General features: G+C 44.9%; 1 long non-coding RNA gene and 1 pseudogene across 1 annotated transcript; both read right to left on the minus strand.

The window, feature by feature from the left end:
* Window positions 1-4,815: 4,815 nt before the first annotated feature.
* The window catches only part of LOC127907536 (receptor-type tyrosine-protein phosphatase mu-like), an 830,490-nt pseudogene continuing 811,523 nt past the window's right edge, over window positions 4,816-23,782 (minus strand).
* Window positions 19,079-20,168, minus strand: LOC127907539 (uncharacterized). Its single transcript, XR_008064791.1, has 3 exons — window positions 20,018-20,168; window positions 19,719-19,907; window positions 19,079-19,466 (listed from the first exon to the last, which is right to left on the minus strand). It is a non-coding gene; the product is annotated as an uncharacterized LOC127907539 (long non-coding RNA).

The following is a 23,782-nucleotide window of genomic DNA, read 5'->3' on the forward strand; positions in this document are numbered from 1 at the left end:
CCCATCTATCATATATATCCTATCCTATCTCCTCTGCCAATCCAATCCTATCTATCCTATATCCTATCCTATCATATCTATCCTATCTAATCTATCCCATCTATCATATATATCCTATCCTATCCTATCCTATCCTATCCTATCCTATCCTATCCTATCCTATCCTATCTATCCTATATCCTATCCTATCATGTCTATCCTATATCCTATCCTATCATATCTATCCCATCTATCATATATATCCTATCCTATCCTATCCTATCCTATCCTATCCTATCCTATCTATCCTATATCCTATCCTATCATGTCTATCCTATATCCTATCCTATCATATCTATCCCATCTATCATATATATCCTATCATATCTATAATTTCCTAAACTATCTGTCTATCATATCTATCCTATATCCTATCATATCATATATATCCTATATATCCTATCCTGTCCTATCTTATATATCCTATCCTGTCCTATCTTATATATCCTATCCTGTCCTATCTTATATATCCTATCATATCTATCCTATATATCCTATCCTGTCCTATCTTATATATCCTATCATGTCCTATCTTATATATCCTATCCTGTCCTATCTTATATATCCTATCCTGTCCTATCTTATATATCCTATCCTGTCCTATCTTATATATCCTATCCTGTCCTATCTTATATATCCTATCCTGTCCTATCCTATATATCCTATCCTGTCCTATCTTATATATCCTATCCTATCTTATATATCCTATCCTGTCCTATCTTATATATCCTATCCTGTCCTATCTTATATATCCTATCTATAGTGCATTCGGAAAGTACTCAATCTACACCCAATACCCGTAATGGCAGGGCCTTGGTCAGGGAGGTGACCAAGAGCTCCAGAGTTCCTCTGTGGAGATGGGAGAACCTTCCAGAAGGACAGCTATCTTTTCAGCACTCCAGGGAGGAGACCAAGAACCCGATGGTCACTCTGACTGAGCTCCAGAGTTCCTCTGTGGAGATGGGAGAACCTTCTAGAAGGACAGCTATCTTTTCAGCACTCCACCAATCAGGCCTTTATGGTAGAGTGGCCATACGGAAGCCACTCCTCAGTAAAGGACACATGACAGCCCATCTGGAAACCAACATTGAACTTTTTGGCATGAATGCCAAGCATCACGTCTGGAGGAAACCTGGCACCATCCCTACGGTGAAGTATAGTGGTGGCAGCATCATGCTGTGGGGATGTTTTTCAGCGGCAGTGACTGGGAGACTTCTCAGGATCGAGGGAAAGATGAACGGAGCAAAGTTCAGAGAGATCTTTGATGAAAACCTGCTCCAGAGCACTCTGAATGTCCTGAAGCCAGGCTGTGTGCTTAGGGTCATTGTCCAGTTTGGAAGGTGAACTTTTGCACCGGTCTGAGTTCATGAGTGCTCTGGAGCAGGGCTGGGCGTCTGAATACTTTCTGAATGCACTGTATCCTATATACCAAAGCTATCCTAACCTATCTATCTATCTATCTATCTATCTATCTATCTATCTATCTATCTATCTATCTATCTATCTATCTATCTATCTATCTATCTATCTACAGTGGCTTGCGAAAGTATTTGCCCCGTTTGGCATTTTTCCGAATTTACAACCTGGAATTAAAATAGATTTTTTTTTGGGGGATTGTATCATTTGATTTACACAACATGCCTACCACTTTGAAGATGCAAAATATTTTTGTCTTGTGAAACAAACAAAAAACTGAAAACTTGAGCGTGCATAACTATTCACCCCTCCCAAAGTCAATAGTTTGTAGAGCCACCTTTTGCAGCAATTATAGCTGTAAATCTCTTCGAGTATGTCTCTATAAGCTTGGCACATCTAGCCACTGGGATTTTTGCCCATTCTTCAAGGCAAAACTGCTCCAACTCCTTCAAGTTGGATGGGTTCCACTTGTGTACAGCAATCTTTAAGTCATACCACATATTCTCAATTGGATTGAGGTCTGGGCTTTGACTAGGCCATTTGAAGACATTTAAATGTTTCCTTTGAACCACTCAAGTGTTGCTTTAGCAGTATGCTTAGGGTCACTGTCCAGCTGGAAGGTGAACCTCAGTCCTCGTCTCAAATCTCTGGAAGACAAACATTCATCCATCATTCCTTCAATTCTGACCAGTTTCCCAGTCCCTGCTGATGAAAAACATCCCCACAGCAGGATGCTGCCACCACCCTGCTTCACTGTGGGGATGGTGTTCTTGGGGTGATGAGAGGTATTGGGTTTGCATCAGACATAACATTTTCCTTGATGTCCAATATGCTCAATTTTAGTCTCATCTGACCAGGGTACCTTCTTCCATATGTTTGGGGAGTCTCCCACAAGCCCTTTGGCGAACACCAAACGTGTTCGCTTATTTCTTTCTTTAAGCAACAGCTTTTTCTGGCCACTCTTCGTAAAGCCCAGCTCTGTGGAGTGCACGGCTTAAAGTGGTCCTATGGACAGATACTCCAATCTCTGCTGTGGAGCTTTGCAGCACTTTCAGGGTTATCTTTGGTATTTTTGTTGCCTCTCTGATTAATGCCCTCCTTGCCTGGTCTGTGAGTTCTTATGGGCGGCCCTCTCTTGGCATGTTTGTTGTGCTGTCATTTTCTTTCAATTTTTTAATATTGGATGTAATGGTGCTCTGTGGAATGTTCAAAGTTTCGGATATTTTTTTATAATCCAACCCAGGACCTGCTCCTTGGTCTTCATGGTGCTGCTTGCTTGGTGGTGCCCCTTGCTTAGTGGTGTTGCAGGGACCTTTCTGAACAGGTGTATATATACTGAGATCATGGGACAGATCATGTGACACTTAGATTGCACACAGGTGGACTTTATTTAACTAATGATGTGACTTCTGAAGGTGATTGGTTGCACCAGATCTTATTTAGGGGATTCATAGCAAAGGGGGTGAATACATATACACACACCACTTTAAGTTGTTTTTTTTTTCATTTCACTTCACCAATTCAGACTAATTTGTGTCCATATAAAAATAAACGTAAATTACAGTTTGTAAAACAACAAAATAGGAAAAAACACCAAGGGGATGGTGGGGTGAATACATTTTCATGTATCTGTCTTCTATCTACTCCACTGTAACTCTACTGTATTCTACACATGCTCCTTCTCTTGCCATGTCTCACTCTATCTCTGGTGCCTGATATCTTTCTCTAATAAAACTCTTTCGGGATAGGGAGCAGTATTCAGAAGTTTGCCTGAGGAGCCCAATGTAAACTGCCTGTTACTCAGGCCCAGAAGCTAAAATATGCATCCAGGGCAGAAAGAAATTGAGGTCATTTGATTTTCCAATGCTATTCAATGGGAAACATTTTTTAGGACCCAGATTGCAGTTCCTATGGCTTCCACTAGATGTCAACAGTCTTTAGAAATTGTTCAAAGTTTTTTTGGGAAAAATGAAGAATTATCGTTGTTTTTCCTCCGGTATTGAAAACAGTTTATTCCGTCTTAAATTTGATCGATTATTTACATATTAGAATACTAATAATATAAATATATATTTTAGGGTACCTGAGGTTGGATTACAAACGTTGTTTGAAATGTTTGGACCAGGTTTACAGGTTACTTCCTATATTCCTTTGTAGGCGTGTTGGGCGAGCTGGAACAAGTGCATTTGTGAATCAAACGCGCCAAATAAACGGACATTTTGGGATATAAAGAAGGACTTTATCGAACAAAACGACCATTCATCGTGTAACTGGGACATTTGGGATTGCAAAAAAAGATGAAGATCTTCAAAGATAAGAGATTTATTTTACAGCTATTTCTGACTTTCGTGGCATCTGCTTGGCTGGATAATGTTTTTCATGCGGGGCGCTGTCCTCAGATAATCGCATGGTGTGCTTTCGCCGTAAAGCCTTTTTAAAATCTGACAACGCGGCTGGGTTAACAAGAAGTTTATCTTTTAAATTACGTATGTATTTTCATGAAAGTTTAATATTACGATTTCTGAAATCTGACATTTGGCGCTCTGCAATTTCAACGTATGTTGTCGAGGTGGGTCGCTTGAGGCACGCCAAGCCATAAGTTAACAAGAGACTGAATGTCTCTGTCCTTGTGGTGTGTGTGTGTGTGTGTGTGTGTGTGTGTGTGTGTGTGTGTGTGTGTGTGTGTGTGTGTGTGTGTGTGTGTGTGTGTGTCGGAAGTTGTGTGTGTCGGAAGTTGTGCGTGTCGGAAGTTATGTTCGAGACCTTTTGTAGACACACAAAGCTATTCTTTAATTTTTCTCTTAGCTGGAGTCTTACATACAAGGTCCTATTCATGGAAAAAAAACTACTTCAGATGCTGTCTATTTCACAGTCCATTTCAGACAATATACTAACTCCCATAGAATTGTGTGTATGTGTACATGTGGGCAATTACATTTGTGTGTGCCTGTGTGTGTTAGTGTGTGTGTGTGTCTGTGTCTGTGCGTTAGTGTGTGTCTGTGTCTGTGCGTTAGTGTGTGTTTGTGTCTGTATGTGTGTGTCTGTGTGTCTGTGTGTGTGTTTCTGTATGCGTGTGTCTGTGTGTGTGTGTGTGTGTGTGTGTGTGTGTGTGTGTGTGTGTGTGTGTGTGTGTGTGTGTGTGTGTGTGTATGTGTGTGTGTGTGTGTGTATGTGTGTGTCTGTGTGTCTGTGTGTGTGTGTGTGTGTGTGTGTGTGTGTGTGTGTGTGTGTGTGTGTGTGTGTGTGTGTGTGTGTGTGTGTGTGTGTGTGTGTGTGTGTGTGTGTGTGTGTGTGTGTGTGTGTGTGTGTGTGTGTGTGTGTGTGTGTGTGTGTGTGTGTGTGTGTGTGTATGTGTACCTGTGCTGGGTCGACGTCATTGAGCATCACTATGGAGGTGCAGTGGTAGTCCAACACCAGCCTCCAGAAATCCTTCACTGTGTTGGGTAGAGGATGCTGGGTCACGATGAACGCTGACGGCTGCTTATAACTCTACATGAGGGATGGAGAGAGAGGCAGGGAGGGAGGGGTAGGGAGGGAGGGGTAGGGAGGAAGGGGTAGGGAGGGGGAGAGAGGGAGGGGTAGGGAGGGGGAGAGAGGGAGGGGCAGGGAGGGAGGGTAGGGAGGGGAGAGAGGGAGGGTAGGGAGGGGGAGAGAGGGAGGGGGAGAAGGGGTGAGAGGCAGGGAGGGAGGAGAGGGAGGGAGATAGGGGTAGGTAGGGAGGGGGAGGGGTAGGGAGGGGGTGGTAGGGAGGGAGGGAGGGAGGGAGGGGAGGAGGGGGAGGGAGGGAGGGAGGGGGAGAAGGGGGTGAGAGGCAGGGAGGGAGGGAGAGGGAGGGAGATAGGGGTAGGGATGGAGGGGAGGGGTAGGGAGGGGGGGTGGTAGGGAAGGAGGGAGGGGAGGGGGAGGGGTAGGGAGGGAGGGGTAGGAAGGGAGGGGAGGGGGAGGGAGGGAGGGAGGGAGGGAGGGAGGAGGAGGAGGGAGGGAGGGGGAGAAGGGGGTGAGAGGCAGGGAGGGAGGGAGAGGGAGGGAGGGAGGGGAGGTAGGGGGTGGTAGGGAGGGAGGGAGGGAGGGAGGGGGGAGGATGGGGAGGGGTAGGGAGGGTAGGAAGGGAGGGAGGGGAGGGAGGGAGGGGGAGGGAGGGAGGGGGGGAGGGAGGGGAGGGGTGGTAGGGGGGGGAGGGAGGGGGAGGGGAGGGGGAGGGGTAGGGAGGGGTAGGAAGGGAGGGGAGGGAGGGAGGGAGGGAGGGGAGGGGGAGGTAGGGGGAGGGAGAGGGAGGGAGAGAGGGAGGAAGAGGGAGGGAGGGAGGAAGAGGGAGAGGGAGGGGGAGAGCGAGAGAAAGAGGTAGGGGGAGGGAGGGGGAGGAAGGGGGAGGAAGGGGGAGGAAGGGGAGAGAGCGAGAGAGAGAAAGAGGTAGGGGAGGGAGGGGGAGGAAGGGGGAGAGAGCGAGAGAGAGAAAGAGGTAGGGGGAGGGAGGGGGAGGAAGGGGAGAGAGCGAGAGAGAGAAAGAAGTATGGGGAGGGAGGGGGAGATTTTAATTAAACTCCTAACGACTATTTCCATTGACTACAGGTTTTTCTCCTTTTCTAGATATTGAGAGGATAGCCTGGACCCAGATCTGATTTTATGTTGTCTTGATAATGTGCAGCATTGAACGTGTGTGTTTGCAGTGTGTGTGTGTGTGTGTGTGTGTGTGTGTGTGTGTGTGTGTGTGTGTGTGTGTGTGTGTGTGTGTGTGTGTGTGTGTGTGTGTGTGTGTGTGTGACATACGTCCATAAGAGCAGCGTTGATGTAGTTGGAGCTCTCTCCGTCGATGGTGATGAGGAAGGGCAGACAGCGGTCAGGAGGAAGAACATCCATACAGCGGTTCTTCTCGTGGTTCCTGGGGAGCAGGGCGATACTACAGTCCTCCACGCGCAACGTAGGAGTCACCATGTTCAGAGTCTGGAGAGAGAGACAGTAGAGGTTACAGTGGGTTACAGACTGATACAGTGGGTTACAGTGGGTTACAGAGTGATACAGTGGGTTACAGTGGGTTACAGTGGGTTACAGAGTGATACAGTGGGTTACAGAGCGATACAGTGGGTTACAGAGTGATACAGTGGGTTACAGAGTGATACAGTGGGTTACAGAGTGATACAGTGGGTTACAGACTGATACAGTGGGTTACAGGGTGATACAGTGGGTTACAGGGTGATACAGTGGGTTACAGGGTGATACAGTGGGTTACAGAGTGATACAGTGGGTTACAGAGCGATACAGTGGGTTACAGAGTGATACAGTGGGTTACAGAGTGATACAGTGGGTTACAGACTGATACAGTGGGTTACAGAGTGATACAGTGGGTTACAGTGGGTTACAGTGGGTTACAGACTGATACAGTGGGTTACAGAGTGATACAGTGGGTTACAGACTGATACAGAGGGTTACAGGGTGATACAGTGGGTTACAGTGGGTTACAGTGGGTTACAGACTGATACAGTGGGTTACAGACTGATACAGTGGGTTACAGACTGATACAGTGGGTTACAGAGTGATACAGTGGGTTACAGTGGGTTACAGTGGGTTACAGAGTGATACAGTGGGTTACAGTGGGTTACAGTGGGTTACAGTGGGTTACAGGGTGATACAGTGGGTTACAGTGGGTTACAGTGGGTTACAGTGGGTTACAGACTGATACAGCGGGTTACAGGGTGATACAGTGGGTTACAGACTGATACAGTGGGTTACAGACTGATACAGTGGGTTACAGACTGATACAGTGGGTTACAGGGTGATACAGTGGGTTACAGTGGGTTACAGTGGGTTACAGACTGATACAGTGGGTTAAAGGGTGATACAGTGGGTTACAGGGTGATACAGTGGGTTACAGTGGGTTACAGTGGGTTACAGAGTGATACAGTGGGTTACAGGGTGATACAGTGGGTTACAGAGTGATACAGTGGGTTACAGGGTGATACAGTGGGTTACAGACTGATACAGTGGGTTACAGGGTGATACAGTGGGTTACAGACTGATACAGTGGGTTACAGACTGATACAGTGGGTTACAGTGGGTTACAGTGGGTTACAGAGTGATACAGTGGGTTACAGACTGATACAGTGGGTTACAGACTGATACAGTGGGTTACAGAGTGATACAGTGGGTTACAGAGTGATACAGTGGGTTACAGAGGGTTACAGTGGGTTACAGAGTGATACAGTGGGTTACAGACTGATACAGTGGGTTACAGACTGATACAGTGGGTTACAGTGGGTTACAGTGGGTTACAGACTGATACAGTGGGTTACAGACTGATACAGTGGGTTACAGACTGATACAGTGGGTTACAGGGTGATACAGTGGGTTACAGACTGATACAGTGGGTTACAGACTGATACAGTGGGTTACAGACTGATACAGTGGGTTACAGAGGGTTACAGTGGGTTACAGAGTGATACAGTGGGTTACAGGGTGATACAGTGGGTTACAGAGTGATACAGTGGGTTACAGAGGGTTACAGTGGGTTACAGAGTGATACAGTGGGTTACAGACTGATACAGTGGGTTACAGAGTGATACAGTGGGTTACAGAGTGATACAGTGGGTTACAGAGGGTTACAGTGGGTTACAGAGTGATACAGTGGGTTACAGACTGATACAGTGGGTTACAGACTGATACAGTGGGTTACAGTGGGTTACAGTGGGTTACAGACTGATACAGTGGGTTACAGACTGATACAGTGGGTTACAGACTGATACAGTGGGTTACAGGGTGATACAGTGGGTTACAGAGTGATACAGTGGGTTACAGACTGATACAGTGGGTTACAGACTGATACAGTGGGTTACAGAGGGTTACAGTGGGTTACAGAGTGATACAGTGGGTTACAGGGTGATACAGTGGGTTACAGAGTGATACAGTGGGTTACAGAGTGATACAGTGGGTTACAGAGGGTTACAGTGGGTTACAGAGTGATACAGTGGGTTACAGACTGATACAGTGGGTTACAGAGTGATACAGTGGGTTACAGAGTGATACAGTGGGTTACAGAGGGTTACAGTGGGTTACAGAGTGATACAGTGGGTTACAGACTGATACAGTGGGTTACAGACTGATACAGTGGGTTACAGTGGGTTACAGTGGGTTACAGACTGATACAGTGGGTTACAGACTGATACAGTGGGTTACAGACTGATACAGTGGGTTACAGGGTGATACAGTGGGTTACAGAGTGATACAGTGGGTTACAGACTGATACAGTGGGTTACAGACTGATACAGTGGGTTACAGAGGGTTACAGTGGGTTACAGAGTGATACAGTGGGTTACAGGGTGATACAGTGGGCTACAGAGTGATACAGTGGGTTACAGACTGATACAGTAGGTTACAGGGTGATACAGTGGGTTACAGAGTGATACAGTGGGTTACAGACTGATACAGTGGGTTACAGACTGATACAGTGGGTTACAGTGGGTTACAGTGGGTTACAGACTGATACAGTGGGTTACAGACTGATACAGTGGGTTACAGGGTGATACAGTGGGTTACAGACTGATACAGTGGGTTACAGACTGATACAGTGGGTTACAGACTGATACAGTGGGTTACAGACTGATACAGTGGGTTACAGGGTGATACAGTGGGTTACAGACTGATACAGTGGGTTACAGACTGATACAGTGGGTTACAGACTGATACAGTGGGTTACAGAGGGTTACAGGAGTCACCATGTTAAAAGTCTGGAGAGAGAGTCAGAGATACTAGGGGTTAGAGGGTCACATGGTCTTTAAAGGATGGTCCAATAGCCAACGAGCTGTTTCTAAAAGGGAAGGTTCAACAGTCCTCCATGTTTGTTGGGAAAGAGCCACTGATTGGAAAGCCCTTAACCTACATTATCAATATTTGTTATCTTTTTTTGCAGATGGGGTTTTCTTCAGTAAAATATGTCGGTCTACTCCTCACCCTGAATGAGGAAGGACCCCTACGGACGACAAACTCACCCTGAACTCCTCTTTAATCTGGGAGGAGTTGGTCTGGGGGTCCAATCGGTTCATGTCATAGTAGACCGAGCGAAGCTGATTGGCTGGGATGGTGGTGTCACCACAAAGACACGCCTCCAAGATGGCGTCGTGGATAAAGACATACTGCTCCTGGGGAAATAAAGATCAAGATTTTATGAAAAGGTCAGAAATAGTTGATGCGTTTTATGCGGTGACTACAGACAAGAACTAAAACGACGCTAAATCAGTCAAATAATATAAGAAAACAGAAGTGATGGAAGGGGAGTCAGAGACGACACACACACACACACACACACACACACACACACACACACACACACACACACACACACACACACACACACACACACACACACACACACACACACACACACACACACACACACACACACACACACACACACACACACACACACACACACACACACACACAACAGAGGTGTTGAAGGGGGTGCCAAACACAGTTCGGCGGTCCTCATCTGGTTTATCTTCCCTGATTGACTGTTTTTTACTGCACGTTGTTGTGTCTGGTTCAACACAAGGCCTCATCATTCACTGCCGGGTTGTTGCTGTGTTTCATCTATGACATCACAACATTTACCAGCAACATATCCTGTAGAATATTTTAGTGTATTTGTCACATGAGCCGAACATAACGGGCGTAGACTTTTCAGTGAAATGAAAATGCTTACGAGCAACTTTCCCTGAAAAAAAAAAAAAAAAAAAAGTTGAGACAAATTTCAGGTCTGCTGAGAACCAACTTGAACATTCTGTGTAACTTCAAACGTGTTTACAGTGAACATTGAGTCTGTATTGAGTTTTAAAAAATAAACATTTCTCCTCAAATTTCTCCTCAATTTCCTGCTATCCAATTGGTAGTTACTTGTCTCATCGCTGCAACTCCCCGACGGTACTCGGGAGAGGCGAAGGTCGAGAGCCGTGCGTCCTCCGAAACACGACCCCAACCAAGACGCGCTGCTTCTTGACACAATGCCCACGTAACCCAGAAGCCAGCCGCACCGATGTGTCGGAGGAAACACCGTGCACCAGCTACGCACGCAGCTTAGAGGGAACATCGCTTACGAGCCTTTAACTAACGATGAAGAGTCAATTCAATTCTAATACAAAAAAAATAGTAACACAAGGATTAAAATACACAAGTGTTGAGCTACAGGGAGTACCAGATCAATGTGGAGCTATATAGAGGGAGTACCAGATCAATGTGGAGCTACAGGGAGTACCAGATCAATGTGGAGCTATATAGAGGGAGTACCAGATCAATGTGGAGCTATATAGAGGGAGTACCAGATCAATGTGGAGCTATATACAGGGAGTACCAGATCAATGTGGAGCTATATACAGGGAGTACCAGATCAATGTGGAGCTATATACAGGGAGTACCAGATCAATGTGGAGCTATATACAGGGAGTACCAGATCAATGTGGAGCTATATACAGGGAGTACCAGATCAATGTGGAGCTACAGGGAGTACCAGATCAATGTGGAGCTATATAGAGGGAGTACCAGATCAATGTGGAGCTATATACAGGGAGTACGAGATCAATGTGGAGCTATATACAGGGAGTACCAGATCAATGTGGAGCTATATACAGGGAGTACCAGATCAATGTGGAGCTATATAGAGGGAGTACCAGATCAATGTGGAGCTATATACAGGGAGTACGAGATCAATGTGGAGCTATATACAGGGAGTACGAGATCAATGTGGAGCTATATACAGGGAGTACCAGATCAATGTGGAGCTATATACAGGGAGTACCAGATCAATGTGGAGCTATATACAGGGAGTACCAGATCAATGTGGAGCTATATACAGGGAGTACCAGATCAATGTGGAGCTACAGGGAGTACCAGATCAATGTGGAGCTATATAGAGGGAGTACCAGATCAATGTGGAGCTATATACAGGGAGTACGAGATCAATGTGGAGCTATATACAGGGAGTACCAGATCAATGTGGAGCTATATACAGGGAGTACCAGATCAATGTGGAGCTACAGGGAGTACCAGATCAATGTGGAGCTATATAGAGGGAGTACCAGATCAATGTGGAGCTATATACAGGGAGTACGAGATCAATGTGGAGCTATATACAGGGAGTACCAGATCAATGTGGAGCTACAGGGAGTACCAGATCAATGTGGAGCTATATAGAGGAGTACCAGATCAATGTGGAGCTATATACAGGAGTACGAGATCAATGTGGAGCTATATACAGGGAGTACCAGATCAATGTGGAGCTATATACAGGAGTACCAGATCAATGTGGAGCTACAGGGAGTACCAGATCAATGTGGAGCTATATAGAGGGAGTACCAGATCAATGTGGAGCTATATACAGGGAGTACGAGATCAATGTGGAGCTATATACAGGGAGTACCAGATCAATGTGGAGCTATATACAGGGAGTACCAGATCAATGTGGAGCTAAAGGGAGTACCAGATCAATGTGGAGCTACAGGGAGTACCAGTACCAGATCAATGTGGAGCTATATACAGGGAGTACCAGATCAATGTGGAGCTATATACAGGGAGTACCAGATCAATGTGGAGCTATATACAGGGAGTACCAGATCAATGTGGAGCTACAGGGAGTACCAGATCAATGTGGAGCTATATAGAGGGAGTACCAGATCAATGTGGAGCTATATACAGGGAGTACGAGATCAATGTGGAGCTATATACAGGGAGTACCAGATCAATGTGGAGCTATATACAGGGAGTACCAGATCAATGTGGAGCTACAGGGAGTACCAGATCAATGTGGAGCTATATAGAGGGAGTACCAGATCAATGTGGAGCTATATACAGGGAGTACGAGATCAATGTGGAGCTATATACAGGGAGTACCAGATCAATGTGGAGCTATATACAGGGAGTACCAGATCAATGTGGAGCTATATACAGGGAGTACCAGATCAATGTGGAGCTACAGGGAGTACCAGATCAATGTGGAGCTATATAGAGGGAGTACCAGATCAATGTGGAGCTATATACAGGGAGTACGAGATCAATGTGGAGCTATATACAGGGAGTACCAGATCAATGTGGAGCTATATACAGGGAGTACCAGATCAATGTGGAGCTATATACAGGGAGTACCAGATCAATGTGGAGCTATATACAGGGAGTACCAGATCAATGTGGAGCTACAGGGAGTACCAGATCAATGTGGAGCTATATAGAGGGAGTACCAGATCAATGTGGAGCTATATACAGGGAGTACGAGATCAATGTGGAGCTATATACAGGGAGTACCAGATCAATGTGGAGCTATATACAGGGAGTACCAGATCAATGTGGAGCTACAGGGAGTACCAGATCAATGTGGAGCTATATAGAGGGAGTACCAGATCAATGTGGAGCTATATACAGGGAGTACCAGATCAATGTGGAGCTATATACAGGGAGTACCAGATCAATGTGGAGCTATATACAGGGAGTACCAGATCAATGTGGAGCTATATACAGGAGTACCAGATCAATGTGGAGCTACAGGGAGTACCAGATCAATGTGGAGCTATATAGAGGGGAGTACCAGATCAATGTGGAGCTATATACAGGAGTACGAGATCAATGTGGAGCTATATACAGGGAGTACCAGATCAATGTGGAGCTATATACAGGGAGTACCAGATCAATGTGGAGCTACAGGGAGTACCAGATCAATGTGGAGCTATATAGAGGGAGTACCAGATCAATGTGGAGCTATATACAGGGAGTACCAGATCAATGTGGAGCTATATACAGGGAGTACCAGATCAATGTGGAGCTATATACAGGGAGTACCAGATCAATGTGGAGCTATATACAGGGAGTACCAGATCAATGTGGAGCTACAGGGAGTACCAGATCAATGTGGAGCTATATAGAGGGAGTACCAGATCAATGTGGAGCTATATACAGGGAGTACGAGATCAATGTGGAGCTATATACAGGAGTACCAGATCAATGTGGAGCTATATACAGGAGTACCAGATCAATGTGGAGCTATATACAGGGAGTACCAGATCAATGTGGAGCTATATACAGGGAGTACCAGATCAATGTGGAGCTACAGGGAGTACCAGATCAATGTGGAGCTATATAGAGGGAGTACCAGATCAATGTGGAGCTATATACAGGGAGTACAAGATCAATGTGGAGCTATATACAGGGAGTACCAGATCAATGTGGAGCTATATACAGGGAGTACCAGATCAATGTGGAGCTACAGGGAGTACCAGATCAATGTGGAGCTATATAGAGGGAGTACCAGATCAATGTGGAGCTATATACAGGGAGTACCAGATCAATGTGGAGCTATATACAGGGAGTACCAGATCAATGTGGAGCTACAGGGAGTACCAGATCAATGTGGAGCTATATAGAGGGAGTACCAGATCAATGTGGAGCTATATACAGGGAGTACGAGATCAATGTGGAGCTATATACAGGGAGTACCAGATCAATGTGGAGCTATATACAGGGAGTACCAGATCAATGTGGAGCTATATACAGGGAGTACCAGATCAATGTGGAGCTATATACAGGGAGTACCAGATCAATGTGGAGCTACAGGGAGTACCATATCAATGTGGAGCTATATAGAGGGAGTACCAGATCAATGTGGAGCTATATACAGGGAGTACAAGATCAATGTGGAGCTATATACAGGGAGTACCAGATCAATGTGGAGCTATATACAGGGAGTACCAGATCAATGTGGAGCTACAGGGAGTACCAGATCAATGTGGAGCTATATAGAGGGAGTACCAGATCAATGTGGAGCTATATACAGGGAGTACCAGATCAATGTGGAGCTTTATACAGGGAGTACCAGATCAATGTGGAGCTATATACAGGGAGTACCAGATCAATGTGGAGCTACAGGGAGTACCAGATCAATGTGGAGCTACAGGGAGTACCAGATCAAGGTGGAGCTACAGGAAGTACCAGATCAATGTGGAGCTACAGGGAGTACCAGATCAATGTGGAGCTACAGGAAGTACCAGATCAATGTGGAGCTACAGGAAGTACCAGATCAATGTGGAGCTACAGGGAGTACCAGATCAATGTGGAGCTATATACAGGGAGTACCAGATCAATGTGGAGCTATATACAGGGAGTACCAGATCAATGTGGAGCTATATACAGGGAGTACCAGTACCAGATCAATGTGGAGCTATATACAGGGAGTACCAGATCAATGTGGAGCTATATACAGGGAGTACCAGATCAATGTGGAGCTACATACAGGGAGTACCAGATCAATGTGGAGCTATATACAGGGAGTACCAGATCAATGTGGAGCTATATACAGGGAGTACCAGTACCAGATCAATGTGGAGCCATATACAGGGAGTACCAGATCAATGTGGAGCTATATACAGGGAGTACCAGATCAATGTGGAGCTATATACAGGGAGTACCAGATCAATGTGGAGCTATATACAGGGAGCACCAGATCAATGTGGAACTATATACAGGAAGTACCAGATCAATGTGGAGCTATATACAGGGAGTACCAGATAAATGTGGAGCTATATACAGGGAGTACCAGATCAATGTGGAGCTATATACAGGGAGTACCAGATCAATGTTGAGCTACAGGGAGTACCAGATCAATGCGGAGCTATATACAGGGAGTACCAGATCAATGTGGAGCTATATACAGGGAGTACCAGATCAATGTGGAGCTATATACAGGGAGTACCAGATCAACGTGGAGCTATATACAGGGAGTACCAGATCAATGTGGAGCTATATACAGGGAGTACCAGATCAATGTGGAGCTATATACAGGAGTACCAGATCAATGTGGAGCTATATACATGGAGTACCAGATCAATGTGGAGCTATATACAGGGAGTACCAGATCAATGTGGAGCTATATACAGGGAGTACCAGATCAATGTGGAGCTATATACAGGGAGTACCAGATCAATGTGGAGCTATATACAGGGAGTACCAGATCAATGTGGAGCTATATACAGGAAGTACCAGATCAATGTGGAGCTATATACAGGGAGTACCAGATCAATGTGGAGCTATATACAGGGAGTACCAGATCAATGTGGAGCTATATACAGGAGTACCAGATCAATGTGGAGCTATATACAGGAGTACCAGATCAATGTGGAGCTATATACAGGGAGTACCAGATCAATGTGGAGCTATATACAGGGAGTACCAGATCAATGTGGAGCTATATACAGGGTACCAGTACCAGATCAATGTGGAGCTATATACAGGGAGTACCAGATCAATGTGGAACTATATACAGGGTACCAGTACCAGATCAATGTGGAGCTATATACAGGGAGTACCAGTACCAGATCAATGTGGAACTATATACAGGGAGTACCAGTACCAGATCAATGTGGAGCTATATACAGGGAGTACCAGATCAATGTGGAGCTATATACAGGGAGTACCAGATCAATGTGGAGCTATATACAGGGAGTACCAGATCAATGTGGAGCTATATACAGGGAGTACCAGATCAATATGGAGCTATATACAGGGAGTACCAGATAACTGTGGAACTATATGCAGGGAGAGTAGAAAAGTGGGTTTTTATGTGTGTGTGTGTTGTGTATGTATGTGTGTGTGTGTGTGTGTTGTGTGTGTATAGGTAGTGTATGTGAATGTGTGTAGGTTTTGTCTGAGAGGACATTACAGCCTTACTCTACAATTGATTTAATATTTTTTCCCCTCATAAATATACACACAATACCCCATAATGACCAAGCAAAATTAGTTTTTTAGATTTTTTAGCAAATTTATTTAAAAAATAAACTGAAATACCTTATTTACATAAGTATTCAGACCACTTGCTATGAGACTCAACATTGAGCTCAGGTGCATCCTGTTTCCATTGATCATCCTTGAGCTGTTTCTACAACTTGATTGGAGTCCACCTGTGGCATGTTAATTTGATTTGACATGATTTGGAAAGGCTCACACCTGCCCATATAAGGTCCCACAGTTGACAGTGATTGTCAGAGCAAAAAACAAAACATGGGGTCGAAGGAATTGTCCGTAGAGCTCTGAGAGAGGATTGTGTCGAGGCACAGATCTGGGGAAGGGTACCAAGACATTTCTGCAGCATTGAAGGTCACCAAGAACACCGTGGCCTCCATCATTCTGAAATGGAAGAAGTTTAGAACCACCAAGCCGGCCACCTGAGCATTTCGGGGAAAAGGGCCTTGGTCAGGGTGGTGACCAAGAACCCGATGGTCACTATGACAGAGCTCCAGAGTTACTCTGTGGAGATGGGAGAACCTTCCAGAAGGACAACCATCTCTGCAGCACCACCAATCAGGCCTTTATGGTAAAATTGCCAGACGGAATCCACTCCTCAGTAAAAGGCACAAGACATTTCGCTTAGAGTTCGCCAAAATGCGAGGACTCTCGGACTATGAGAAACAAGATTCTCTGGTCTGATGAAACTAAGATTGAACTCTTTGGCCTGAATGCCTAGCGTCACGTCTGGAGGAAACCTGGCAACATCCCTACGGTGAAGCATGGTGGTGGCAGCATCATGCTGTGGGGATGTTTTTCAGTGGCAGAGACTGGGAAACTAGTCAGGATCGAAGGAAAGATGAACGGAGCAAAACCTGCTTCAGAGCGCTCAGGACCTCAGACTGGGGCGAAGGTTCACCTTCCAACAGGACAACGACCCTAACTAAGCACACAGCCAATACAACACAGGTACTGGCTTCGGGGCAAGTCTCTGAATGTCCTTGAGTGGCCCAGCCAAAGCCTGGACTCGAACATCTCTGGAGAGACATAAAAATTGTTGCGCAGTGCCACTCCCCATCCAACCTGACAGAGCTTGAGAGGATCTGCGGAGAAGAATGGGAGAAACTCCCAAACACTGGTGTGACAAGCTTGTACCCAAGAAGACTCGAGGCTGTAATAACTGCAAAAGGTGCTACAACAGAGTACTGAGTACTCCACTACAGCCCCGTAAATGTGGATGGGGGCCCCTCCGTTTCCTGTGGTCCACAATCAGCTCCTTTATCTTGCTGACGTTGAGGGAGAGGTTGTTGTCCTGGCACCACACTGCCAGGTCACTGACCTCCTCCCTCATTATCGTTGGTGATTAGGCCTACCACAGTCGTGTCGTCAGCAAAATGTAATGATGGTGTTGGAGCCGTGCCCGGCCACGTAGTCGTGGGTGAACAGGGAGTACAGGAGGGGACTGAGGACACACCCCTGAGGGCGCCCGTGTTGTGGATCAGCGTGGCAGATGTGTTGTTACCTACCCTTACCACCTGGTGTCGGCAGAAGGAGGGGTTCAGTCCCAGAGTCCATAGCTTGGTGATGAGCTTGGAGGGCACTATGGTGTAGAATGCTAAGCTGTAGTCAATGAACAGCATTCTCACATAGTTACTTCCCCTCTTGGTCAGGTGGGAGAGGACAGTCTGAAGTGCAATTGAGATTGCGTCGTCTGTGGATCTGTTGGGACGGTATGTTCAGGGTGATGGGGTTGATGTGTGTCATATATATATAAGAGAGAGAGAGAGAGAGAGAGAGAGAGAGAGAGAGAGAGAGAGAGAGAGAGAGAGAGAGAGAGAGAGAGAGAGAGAGAGAGAGCACCCAGTCTCTTTTCACAGCTGCTGAAGCTGGGCGGCTGGCAGGCTGGCAGAAGTTAGACAATAAGAGAATAATAAAATATTTTTACTTGCTTGTAAACGAGCAGGTTTAGCTCAATGATGAGGGTGGGTGACATCACCCAGGGAGAGTTCATGGCTGCTGCTTTATGCCAGGCTGGCATTGTGTAGCGTTGTGTTGCGTTGTGTTGCGTTAGGTTTGCTACTGAAGGACTCAACAGGGAGCCATCCATAGTGGAGCTGAATGCATCATTTCACCCCGATTCCTTTTAAATAACAGGCGTCATTGGATTTAACGGGCAAATGTTTCAGAGACGACGACGTGCCGATCAGGACTTCAGCAACTGGAGAACAAATGACTGAATGACAAACAGTTCACTGACCTTCACAGAGTGTGTCTGTGTGTGAGAGTGTGTGTGTGTGAGAGTGTGTGTGTTTGTGTGTGTGTGAGTGTGTGTGTGTGTGTGTGTGTGTGTGTGTGTGTGTGTGTGTGTGTGTGTGTGTGTGTGTGTGTGTGTGTGAGAGAGTGTGTGTGTGTGTGTGTGTGAGAGAGAGACTGTGTGTGTGTGTGTGTGTGTGTGTGTGTGTGTGTGTGTGTGTGTGAGTGTGTGTGTGTGTGTGTGTGTGTGTGTGTGTGTGTGTGTGTGTGTGTGTGTGTGTGTGTGTGTGTGTGTGTGTGTGTGTGTGTGTGTGAGTGTGTGTGTGTGTGTGTGTGTGTGTGTGTGTGTGTGTGTGTGTGTGTGTGTGTGTGAGAGCGTGTGAGTGTGTGTGTGTGTGTGTGTGTGTGTGTGTGAGAGAGAGTGTGTGAGTGTGTGTGTGTGTGTGTGTGTGTGTGAGAGCGTGTGAGAGTGAGAGTGTGTGTGTGTGTGTGTGTGTGTGTGAGTGAGAGTGTGTGTGTGAGTGTGAGTGTGTGAGAGAGAGTGTGTGAGTGTGATAGTGTGTGTGTGTGTATGTGAGTGTGTGTGTGTGTGTGTGTGTGTGTGTGTGTGTGTGTGTGTGTGTGTGTGTGTGTGTGTGTGTGTGTGTGTGTGTGTGTGTGTGAGTGTGTGTGTGTGTGTGTGTGGAGGGGGGATTCGGGTGTGGGGTGTGTTTGTTTATCCCTCGCAGGTGTTTTATTTCTTTGGCACGGTTTCTAACCCTGAGGCCACCCGTTACCTTTCAGATTTGCTGTTCTGGGTCCAGTTTCCCGACAGCGATGGAAACTTAGACTTCTGACTGTTGTTTCTTTAACGATGCCTCGTTCCGACAACGGCCCGAAGATGTAACGTGTGTTTTCCCAGAACACCACACTGAGAGAAGGTTCACTAAGGTTGTTGAGGCGTAGTGTTGATACTGATAGGATGGAAACAAAGGGAGCTCTCAGATCAGCTTTCTCCATTCAAATCTGACCTTGAACATTAGAATTATTTCACCAAACTGACAATGGATCAGCTTTCTCCATTCAAATCTGACCTTGAACATTAGAATTATTTCACCAAACTGACAATGGATCAGCTTTCTCCATTCAAATCTGACCTTGAACATTAGAATTATTTCACCAAACTGACAATGGATCAGCTTTCTCCATTCAAATCTGACCTTGAACATTAGAATTATTTCACCAAACTGACAATGGATCAGCTTTCTCCATTCAAATCTGACCTTGAACATTACAATTATTTCACCAAACTGACAATGGATCAGCTTTCTCCATTCAAATCTGACCTTGAACATTATAATTATTTCACCAAACTGACAATGGATCAGCTTTCTCCATTCAAATCTGACCTTGAACATTAGAATTATTTCACCAAACTGACAATGGATCAGCTTTCTCCATTCAAATCTGACCTTGAACATTACAATTATTTCACCAAACTGACAATGGATCAGCTTTCTCCATTCAAATCTGACCTTGAACCAAACTGACAATGGATCAGCTTTCTCCATTCAAATCTGACCTTGAACATTAGAATTATTTCACCAAACTGACAATGGATCAGCTTTCTCCATTCAAATCTGACCTTGAACATTACAATTATTTCACCAAACTGACAATGGATCAGCTTTCTCCATTCAAATCTGACCTTGAACATTACAATTATTTCACCAAACTGACAATGGATCAGCTTTCTCAATTCAAATCTGACCTTGAACATTAGAATTATTTCACCAAACTGACAATGGATCAGCTTTCTCCATTCAAATCTGACCTTGAACATTAGAATTATTTCACCAAACTGACAATGGATCAGCTTTCTCCATTCAAATCTGACCTTGAACATTACAATTATTTCACCAAACTGACAATGGATCAGCTTTCTCCATTCAAATCTGACCTTGAACATTAGAATTATTTCACCAAACTGACAATGGATCAGCTTTCTCCATTCAAATCTGACCTTGAACATTGCAATTATTTCACCAAACTGACAATGGATCAGCTTTCTCCATTCAAATCTTTCCTTAACATTGGAATTATTTTCCAATATTGATGGGATCAGCTCCTAGAGAGAGATTACCAATCACGGCTGCACATAATGAGGTGGCTTAATCTGATGCTTTATGCCCTATAATAATGCACAAAATCACAGATTTGGCATATCATTGATCACATGTTGGGGCGGCAGGTAGCCTAGTAGTTAAGGTTTCTGGATCGAATCCCTGAGCTGACAAGAAAAAATATATATAATCTGACGTCCTGCCCCGGAACAAGGCAGTTAACCCATTGTTCCCCGGTAGGCCGTCATTGTAAATGAGAATTTGTTCTTAACTGACTTGCCTAGTTAAATAAATAAGAACATGTTAGGTTACACATCATGAAATACACTGACAGTGTATAGAAAACACTCTGAAGTTTCTAAAACTGTTTGAATGATGTCTGTGAGTATAACATAACTCATATGGCAGGCAAAAAACCTGAGAGAAAATCCAACCAGGAAGTGGGAAATGTGAGGTTTGTAGTTTTTCAAGTCACAAGCCTATCGAATATACAGTGTCTATGGGGTCATATTGCACTACCTAAGGCTTCCACTAGATGTCAACAGTCTTTAGAACCTTGTTTGAGGCTTGTACTATGCAGGGGGAGAGAATGAGAGCTGTTTCAACCAGAGGTCTGGCAGAATGCCATGAACTGATCGCTGATCACGCATGCTCCCGTGAGAGGTAGCTGGGGTTCCATTGCATTTCTAAAGACAAAAGGAATTCTCTGGGTTGGAACAATATTGAAGATTTATGATAAAAACATCCTAAAGATTGATTCTATACATTGTTTGACATGTTTGTATGAACTGTAATATAATTTATTTTGACATTTCGTCTGAACAAGTGATCGCGCATTATGCATTTGGATTACTGGGCGAAATGAACGAACGAAAAAGGAGGTATTTGGACATAAATTATGGACTTTATCGAACAAAACAAACATTTATTGTGGAACTCGGATTCCTGGGAGTGCATTCCAATCAAGATCATCAAAGGTAAGTGAATATTTATAATGCTATTTCTGACTTTTCTGACACCTCTCCTTCTTTGGAAAATCGCTGGATGTTTTGCTGTGACTTGGCACTGACCTAACAATCTCAAGGTGTGCTTTCGCCGTAAAGCTTTTTTGAAATCTGACACAGCGGTTGCATTAAGGAGCAGTGTATCTATATTTCCATGCATAACACTTGTATATTTTATCAATGTTTATGATGAGTATTTCTGTAATTTTATGTGGCTCTCTGCACTTTCACCGTATGTTTGTTTGAGACAATGCATTTCTGATCATAATACACCAATTTCAAATGAGGCTTTTGGACATAAATATTAACTTTATCGCATTTATTGTGTAACATGAAGTCCTGTGAGTGCCATCTGATGAAGATCATCAAAGGTTAGTGATTAATTTAATCGCTATTTCTGTGAGCCCTCTCCTTGGCTGGAAAATGGCTATATGGTTTTTTGTGACTATCTTTAAAATGGTGTAAAATATGTATATGTATGTTTGAGGAATTTTAATTATGTGATTTCTGTTGGTTTGAATTTGGCGCACTGCAATCACTTCATCTGTTGTCGAGCGTCCCACATATCCCAGAGTGGTTGTTAAGTGTCTTTTTATACTTCCCTTGTCTGTAACATTTGCAAAGACATTGGTTCTATGTTTAGCAGAGATCTTGTGTGTATAAAGTGACGCGGGAGGGCAAAAAAGCATCTTACGACACACTTAGCTGTTCTAGAGTGGTCTGAGGCAGGCGTTAGAATACAAGCGTTTTACACGTTAGTTGTTTAGCTTGGCTTTTATCCAGCGCGACTTACAGTAGTGAGCACGTACATTTTCTGGTCCCCCCCGTGGGAGTCGAACCCACAACCCTGGCTTTACAAGTGCCATGCTCTACCAACTGAACTACAAGTGCAACGTTAACAACTATGTTGTTGCTTTTGGGAAACCGGGCCCAGGTGCTTTTGGGAAACCGGGCCCAGGTGCTTTTGGGAAACCGGGCCCAGGTGCTTTTGGGAAACCGGGCCCAGGTGCTTTTGGGAAACCGGGCCCAGGTGTGTTTGTGCAATAAACAAATGGTTTTTTTCTTGTTGTTGTTGACATTTTAGTGCAACTGAGCTTCAGGTAAAGTTAAAATACCTGTCTTAGAATCATTAGTGATGTTTAGACACCAAGGTTCTGAAACACCAATAGAACCCTGCTGTTCCTTTAACCGATGACATCATCGAGTGTCGTGTCATTGACCTTAAGAGTGTAAAGGGAAAGGTACAAAAGTGACAGCTCATCTCAAAAATGTCACTTCACAACTGGTTTACATCAAGCCTGAAGCCACGGCTGTCTGGCTGGGTGGGTGTGTGGGTGGAAGACTGGAGGGGGGTGGATGGTGTGGGGTTATGGGGTTGAGTGATCTGGATTAGAGTGAGCTTGTTATGCCCTCCTTCTCAGTGTCTTTAAGGAGAACAGGAGATAGTATTTGTTATTGAGAGCTGTAGCCTCAATGTAATGCGAATATTTGCGTTTTTTGGTGGAAAATCAGTGTTGATGTTTTGATGAATTTGTATCTTTCTGAACCCCATGTGGGTAGTGGAGGAGTGTCCCCCATTTCCTGTTGTAGCTGGGCTGGGGATTGAACCAGTGACTTAGTTATCACAGGTGCCATAACACACTGGGCCTCTTGACATTGATAATCGTACACCTACCTAAGAAGTCCTGAGAGGCTACATTGAACATTGTGAAACACCTTGAACACCCGAGACAACACTATAGAAATTCATTATTAGGATGATTATGTAGCACATGGTGTGTCCTACAGCAATACTGTTCCTCTGTCAGTACTGTATCACTGTCAGTACTGTTCCTCTGTCAGTACTGTATCACTGTCAGTACTGTTCCTCTGTCAGTACTGTATCACTGTCAGTACTGTTCCTCTGTCAGTACTGTTCCTCTGTCAGTACTGTTCCTCTGTCAGTACTGTATCACTGTCAGTACTGCTCCTCTGTCAGTACTGTATCACTGTCAGTACTGTTCCTCTGTCAGTACTGTTCCTCTGTCAGTACTGTATCACTGTCAGTACTGTATCACTGTCAGTACTGTTCCTCTGTCAGTACTGTATCACTGTCAGTACTGTTCCTCTGTCAGTACTGTATCACTGTCAGTACTGTTCCTCTGTCAGTACTGTTCCTCTGTCAGTACTGTATCACTGTCAGTACTGTATCACTGTCAGTACTGTATCACTGTCAGTACT

Source organism: Oncorhynchus keta, chromosome 15 (genome assembly GCF_023373465.1).
Source record: "Oncorhynchus keta strain PuntledgeMale-10-30-2019 chromosome 15, Oket_V2, whole genome shotgun sequence".
Lineage (NCBI taxonomy): Eukaryota > Metazoa > Chordata > Actinopteri > Salmoniformes > Salmonidae > Oncorhynchus > Oncorhynchus keta.